This window comes from Lates calcarifer, linkage group LG1, assembly GCF_001640805.2.
Source record: "Lates calcarifer isolate ASB-BC8 linkage group LG1, TLL_Latcal_v3, whole genome shotgun sequence".
NCBI lineage: Eukaryota > Metazoa > Chordata > Actinopteri > Centropomidae > Lates > Lates calcarifer.
In genome coordinates, this window is record NC_066833.1 from 2,381,098 (window position 1) to 2,388,748 (window position 7,651).

At 43.2% G+C, this 7,651-nt stretch overlaps 1 long non-coding RNA gene across 1 annotated transcript; it reads right to left on the minus strand.

The window, feature by feature from the left end:
* Window positions 1–1,392: 1,392 nt before the first annotated feature.
* On the minus strand, window positions 1,393–6,829 carry LOC108897629 (uncharacterized). Its single transcript, XR_001963331.2, has 2 exons — window positions 6,642–6,829; window positions 1,393–3,282 (listed from the first exon to the last, which is right to left on the minus strand). It is a non-coding gene; the product is annotated as an uncharacterized LOC108897629 (long non-coding RNA).
* Window positions 6,830–7,651: the final 822 nt, after the last annotated feature.

Sequence of the window (7,651 nt, forward strand, 5' to 3'; positions counted from 1 at the left end):
GAGCTGTGATGTGACACGACTGTGACATGAAATGTGATTTTTAATCTGTAGTTTCTGCACATTTCCTCAGCAGTGAGTTCAACAGCTGAGTGTTATGATGAAGGTGTGGTGATAAATGAGGTCTGAGCCCACACACACACACCACACACACACACACAGTTCCAGGAAGTAGCTGTAACGTGTTAGAACAAACCGTCAGGGTGCATGTGAGCACATGTTTCAGCCTCTTCAGTTTCTCCTTCATCACTATTCCACAGAGGATACCTGCAGGAGCACCACGCCGCCCACCTCCTCTTCTCTCTAAATAAATGCACACACACACATCTCTCCCTCTCCTCCTCACATACACACACACCCGTTTGTTTCCCTGTGTATGTGAGAGCCCTCTGCTGACTGCATTTATTCCCTGAAGCCTGATTCATTTCCAGGGATGTCATTACCGGGGCTGTACTGGAGGGTAAACATAAATAAACTCCATTTACTCTCTTCTCAGAGGCTGAAATAACATTCAGGATCTCTTCTCTTTTACATTGTTGGATATTGTTATCTTCACAAGAGCACAGAGGAGCCATTAACCCACCACCCACACACCACCCTTTTTAAACCAAAACAGACCTGAGTCCCTAATAAACTCTAAGTCAGACATGTTAGACATTTAGTTTCATGTTGACACTTCAGCCTGGAGATATTTAGTGGACACTTATTCATTTAAAAAATGTACCTTATTGGTACATTTCAATAAGGAAAAGAGGAAAAGCCATGTTGTTTGTTCTGTTAGTCTGTTAGCATGTTAGCACTATTCCATGTGCCTGTTTTCAGCGTGTTAAAATCCACATAATAACTCTCACTGTAAGCATGGCACATGATACTGTAGATCATTTAACATGCTAACATGCTAATATTGGCATAAAGCTGGTTTTTAAACTGGTCACATTTGACAAGTTCAAACTCTGCTCTGCCAGTGAATTAAAGGCCCCACATGTGTGTGAAGCACATATTTAACACTATGATTTATTCACATTATCAGGCTTGTTCTCCAGAAGCATCTTCATGTTCTCAGTGGGAGTTTTCTGATCTGCTGATGGGGGTATTTGCATGTGTGTGGGCATGTTTATCTGCTGTTCCCTCAGCCTCGGATGTCTGGGTGTGTCAGACGTTCTCTCCTCTGCAGGCCAGCCTCAGCTCTGTAAAGACTGTGAACTTCATGCTTGTGTTGTTGTGCTGGTGGTGAAATATTCTGTGTATTGTCTGAGCTGTGGGTTGCATCTGTACAAATGGATGATGTTCTGCCTTTACTGTATATCCATAACCACCACAGTAAAATGTCATTTTGTAAATGAAAGTGCGATGCCTGCTTAATGTTTAATAACATGAATGAAAGATAGAGGACGATAAAATGAGAGCTGGTTTTATTCTCAAAGACAAAAAGAAATCAGGTTTCGTGTCCTTGAAGGGACCAGGTAGAAAGTGATGTCAGATCAGACAGTTTGTCTGAGACTTCAAAGACTGATCTGCAGGATATCGCAATCCTGATATAACATCCAGACACTCCTAATGACCCCGGAGTGTTTGCATTTCTGAAGCTGGAAGCTTTTTTTTCTCTCCAGTTTTGACAGAGAGGCTATAGAAAATTGGACTGCAGCAGCCATGAAAGATGAGTGATGCAACGGAGGTCTTTGGCTGTGAAATCCATGTTAAATGACTCGTGGGCCTGTGGCTTTCAGAGCTGAGCTCACTCTTCAGTCATGAAGTCAGATTTCATTCAAAACTCTGCCACTGAAAAATATCAGGAAATGTTGTCATCCCTAACCTCCAACCTCCTGAGCGGTCAGAGGATGGATGGAGGCTGTCCGAGCAGGGTCTGAGACAGGGAGGGAAAGCAAGGTAACAGAAACAGGTGAGCTGTCTACGTCAGGACGATGTGACGTTACATTTTTCTACCGATGAGATGAGCAGAGACAAAAACAGCGTGGATGGGAATGTGTCCAGAGAAACTACCACGGCTGCTCTAACACTGATTGTGCCTTCATGAAGAATCACCCTGAGAAGCTGCTTAAAGAAAAGCCTGGCAGAAAATCTGTGAGAGCATTTCCAGTTTGTAGTATCTCTATCTAAACCAGTCCAGGAATAAACTAAATTCATGTTGATGTAATATCGTGCAGTTTATTATTGCACTTCTGAAGGCTCAAAGAAATAAGCGTTTCAGGTTTTCCCCTGAGAGCAGAAACATGATGTTAGCTCATCCTCAGCTGAATGGAAACCTCTGTGAACAGCCTGCAGGAGGCTGTTGATGGAGCAGGTTGATTGCTGCTGCTGGAGGTGCACTGCAGGTTGTGTGTTATCCAACCTGATAGACCACTGAGCTCCATCTTAGTGGATCCTTCAAGCTGCTTTTGAGAGATAAAAGCATCACTTTTAGTATCACATGTGCCTCCAACAGTTTGCACTGAGGTACAATGGAAACTGACAAGACAAGTTCACCTCCCTGAAGAGAGCGTGTAAACTCAGATAAACAGGCAGAGAGTGAGTTGTTGCTCTGTGTGAAAGACAGAAACATGGCCTGAATTCTACTTTCATGCTTCACATCTACTATTCACATCCAGAGGCTCTGTGTGAACCACAACTGTCAACTGGTTAGACAGAGGATCATCAGAGTTATTAGAATTCATCCTCTGGGAAACATGAATGTCTTTGATAAGGTATGGACCCAAGCAGTGGACCAGCTGACAAACTGACACCGCAAGTCTGCAAATAAATAAATACATTTAAAGAAATGTTTGTTTAGAAGAACTCATGACCCCTCAGATTTATCTTGTAGACCATTTCAAGGCCCCAACCCTCAGGTTAGGGGTCACTGACCCACACAGAAAGTCTGAGTGTGTGCTGTGACAAAGGTCTACTGGACATTTCATGATGAGATTTTCAGCGTCCAAGTGAAAATGTTGTGGCAGTCAGCAGGAAAACAGCTGCTTGACACGACACGCCGCCACATGTTGACGTCTTCTGCTGTTTGTGAACCTGTCTGACAAACACCTGCGCACTGCTGCACCACAGACCAGGAATTCATCACCTCTGTGAAGATAAATATCCTGCTTCGGAAGCGAGTCCAGTCAGGCAGAGCGATGACGCATGCAGACATGACAGCCGCACCACTGAGTCGCATCACTGCAGCCACAGCGAGGACAGCTTCTCTGTGATTGTTTGCTTCCAGATCTGCAGAGATGAAGACCCAGTGAGCAGGCCTCGTACACACCAGCCTGAGCCCCCGCTCATTAACACCTCCTGTTGGATGCAAGTGAGAGATGGCGATTGAAAAATGAATAGCTGCAGGTCACAGCAGTGTCAGTGAAAGTCTGGAAGCAATTATGAGCATCCTGTAAACTCAGTAAAAGACAGAAGTGTTGAAGGACGAGTCTTTTCTATTCTCATTCTGACTGAAGCTCACAGTCAAGTTTCTACAGTCTTTTTTAACAAACAGGAGGAAACAGTGCGTTTCGACTATTTTTGGATTAATCCACATTTGGTGCTCTGCTGAGTGTTTGGGCAGCAGGACAGTGGGTGTGTTACCGAGTCAAAATAAACTACAGTGTGTGTGTGGTCACAATGACAGAACACGTCAAAACAATGTGGTGTTTTTAATAGTTTTTGGACAACAATGACACAGAGCAATCTGATGTGTCAGGCGTTGGACACACACACACACTCACACACACACACAGAATGTTAGTGTTGGGATGGTTCGGCACATGGGATTTGTTGACAGTAAGACAAATAGAAAACATCAGCAGACTTATCCTTTCACTGAGTGTGAGATCAGACTGATTGGACACTCAGTAGAGGTACTGTTGCTATGGTTACCTGTGGTTTGATGTTGCACTGATGTTTAACTGTGACTGTCTGAGGTTTAGATTTTAATGGACACCTACCAGCCAGTCAGAATGAAGTATCTCTGTGACAGTGGGCTAAACCATTCAAAAAACTGAAATGTCAACCTTGTGGTGGCACAAGAGTAAAAGTCAGGGGATCGTCCTCAGGGAACCATGAATGTCTGCACAACATTTCATGACAAGTTGAGAGATTTCAGTCTGGACCTGACGGCCCTGTTGTCGCTCCTGGAGCTATGACACCCCTGATGTTTCACTCTCTTGAGAATAATGTTCTTTGGACACTTTGCTATTTCCAAGAAGAAAGAATACCTATGAAACTGAGTTTTGCAATTTGACTGAACGGATGCTTTTAGAAGTATCTCATCTAACTGGAGCAGTGAATGAAAAATGAAGAGACAAGAGGCCTTTGAGAGGTGTTTGCTATCAGGAAATTGTAGAGTTGTTGTTGTTTCCCTTTGTTGTCCTTCAGCTCCCACATCCCCACATCATTCATCTCGTGGATGCTGCAGTCAGAGAGGAGCGTGAACTGACTCATTCTAAATACATTCTCTGTTTATTGCACCTCTGACAGTCATTTGTCTTAATGTCTTTCAATCATTACCCTTCCCCTTTTTTTCTCTTCCTCACTGTCTCTGCACACATGCACAAACACAAAGGTTGCCATGGAGATCTGCATGCTGTGCTCTGGAGGTTGCCATGGCACCAGTGTTTACTGAGAGCAGAGTGTTTTGTTGGCACGGTGGTCGCTCTGCCTCCTCCTGCAGCTCAAATTAATATAACAGTTATGTTTGTGTGTGTTGAATGCGGCGCTGGATGTTTACTGACTCCTGTAGGGGATCGTAATGACTGACACTGAGGAAATGGAGGATGTGGGTGAGACAGAAAGTGAGGGAGGAGCGTGCTCCGAGGTGAGCTGTGATCTGATGATTGAAAACAACCCTGGAGTGGCTGCGAGTGCCGAGCAGAGATCCCAGGATGAATTAAAGGAAGAGAGGCGGCGATGTGCCGAGTTACAGCCCAGATAGGAAGAGAAATACAACTTCTTATTATTCAGTCATGCTGTTTTTACCATAAACTTTTGTCATTAGTCTCTGTCTTAAAGCAGTCCATGCATTAAAAATCTCAAGCCTCCCTCTGTGGTTTGGTGCACATTAACAGAGAATCAGGGGAGCCTGCAGAAGAGACATCCACAGACTAATCGTCTGAATCCGGTGAAATTTAGCATCCAGCGGGACATTACTTCACATTTTAAATAATAGCATGAAGAGACTTCCTCTAAGCAGCTCCTAGATTTTATGATGTTTTATTCTGTTTGTTACTTATTTCAGTCCAGACCCCGGCAAAGAAATTCAGATACTAAAAATACACTCATGCCTACAATCATTTCCTATACAGAGCAAACAGTATTTCATTTCTAAATTCTAATCTCATTTTAAGATTGTGGGGAAATATGTTTGATGTAAGTGTGGATGGATTTCCATATGGGTATACTGAGTGCAGGCTTAGGGAGCCAAGGGGTCACTGGGCCTCTGGACCAGAGCCTCTGTGTGAAATTAATGTCTCAGATCTCAGTTAAATAACACAGAAAGAACACATGATGACCACAAAGATGTAAAACACTTAAACAAGGATGTTTGCAGTCGTTTCGTGTCTCTCTCAGTCTGGGCTGCTGGTGTACAAGCGGTGGGGGTACTTGTACCTGTCTGTGCCCATGGGCCCATTTTCTCATAATCCGCCCACGGATATAAGAAATGAAATCAAGACTGACTGTGAAATGTTCAGTTCTGTTGCTCTCTGCTGATAAAAGGCAGAGATTTTTTAAAGCTGGTCTCCAGTGTAACACTGATGAAATGTCCTTATCTCTGGCAAACCTATCCTCCCTCAAACCAAGTAGGTTTCAAACTGGAGAGGTTTCCTAGGAGACAAACGGCTAACGTCAGCCACGGTGCAGTTTTCTGTTGTCGAAAAGAGACATACAGGCAGAAAAGGAGGAAAGGCAGCCTTCTGTTAGACTCTCCTCAGTGAAAAGTGCCATATTCTGTCCACCTTTTTAGCATTTTGAAAGCTGTGAGAGTATCTGGCCTCTTTCCAGTTTTACCTTCACAACCTGTCCTCAACAGCAAATCCCTAAAAATCCGACAAAAGTTCGAACCCCTTATCTCAGACCAGGGACTCTGTCTCCAGAACATGTAGCTAATCGATGCACTCCATTTCCTCCAGCTCTGTGAAGCTCTTCTCTGTACAGACTCACACTCAGTGACTTAGTTATAGGAAAGTCCACCAACACCATTTAATTAACACTCTGAAAGCACAGATCCAGTAAGAAGGACAGGGTGTATAAAAATATGCTGCACTTACTAAAAGGTTGCTCGCTCACAAAATCCTTAACAAGTTGTTTGTGTGCTTGAACCTGATCAAACCTTATCCTAACTCTTTTATTTTTACATCTTTAATTTGTGACAGTTTTGAACAGTTCACACAGATGTTGTCCCACCTACAGAGGTGTCACATTAGAAAACACAAATGACATGTTCTGGTGTTTAATCTGGAGGACTTGTTGTGAGACGGTCTGGACGTTAGCTTCTTGTGCCAGAGTCAGTGTGTCTTCAGAGTGAACTAACTAAACAGACAAGCTGTCTGAAATTGAATTAGTAGAACACAAAAGCTTGTCCATTCTACAAATAGTGAAATCATTTAATAGAAACTGGGTTTTAAAAAGCTGCATTCTGAGTTGAGAGATATCTAGAACATTACCTGAACACACTGTGCTTGTCTGGGTTTCTGCCACACCTGTGTGTCATGTAAACATGGAGCTGGAGCTCAGTGTCCATCCATCAGATGCTCGGTCACTCAGTCCTCTGAATGTGTCTCTCCTTCTGCTCTGGTTCCTGTTTGTTAGCTCTCCTTATCTCCCCACGAGGCCTCATACCAGAGTGTGTTCAGTGCTCTCACACACACACACACACACACACACACACAAAGGTTATGGACTGTGGTCACACACACATGGTTTGGGGAGGGGGCTGATGGTGCTGAGTACACAGAGAGAGTCAGACTCTCTGCCAGGTTTCGATCGTACTCACCTTTCTCATCAGAGAACAAACAGGCTTCTGTTCTGCTCACGTCAGCACAGACACAAACTCTGCTGCAACACCAATATTAGAAAACATGTTCATTCATGTACATCCTGTATGTACATCTAAAGCAGCAGCTGTTTATGAAATTCATACATAAGATCAAAATAATACTCGTGGATAAATAAATAATGATAAATACTGTATGTGTAAATGTGACAGTAGTAGATCATTTAAAACTGATCAGTTTGATTAATGATCAGAACATCAGAGAGCTTGACTTTGTTTGCTGCCAGCTGAATGATCACAAAGAGCTGCAGATTAAACCTGCAGCAACTGAAGTTTTCACTTTTACATGAACAGTTGTTTATTGCTGTTGCAGTTAGAGATCAATATTAAGTCCAATATTCACTCTCTATCAGCTCTGTTTGTTTCCTCCCCTCATTTCCATTAATAACCCAGGTGAGCCTGCTTGGTTACAGCCCAACATAAATGGACAATCACTGGTCTCAAGTGTTTGTTCTGATTTTGCCTCCACAGGTTCCTCAGCCAAAGCAGCATTAACAAGTTTAAACAAGTTTTCAGATGAGACTGAATATTGCTAAAACCTATTGAACTCACTTCCACAAGAAGACAAGAGAGCAGTAGTTCTTGGCAGGAAAAGAAAAAAAGCAAGTCTTGTTCTTCTTT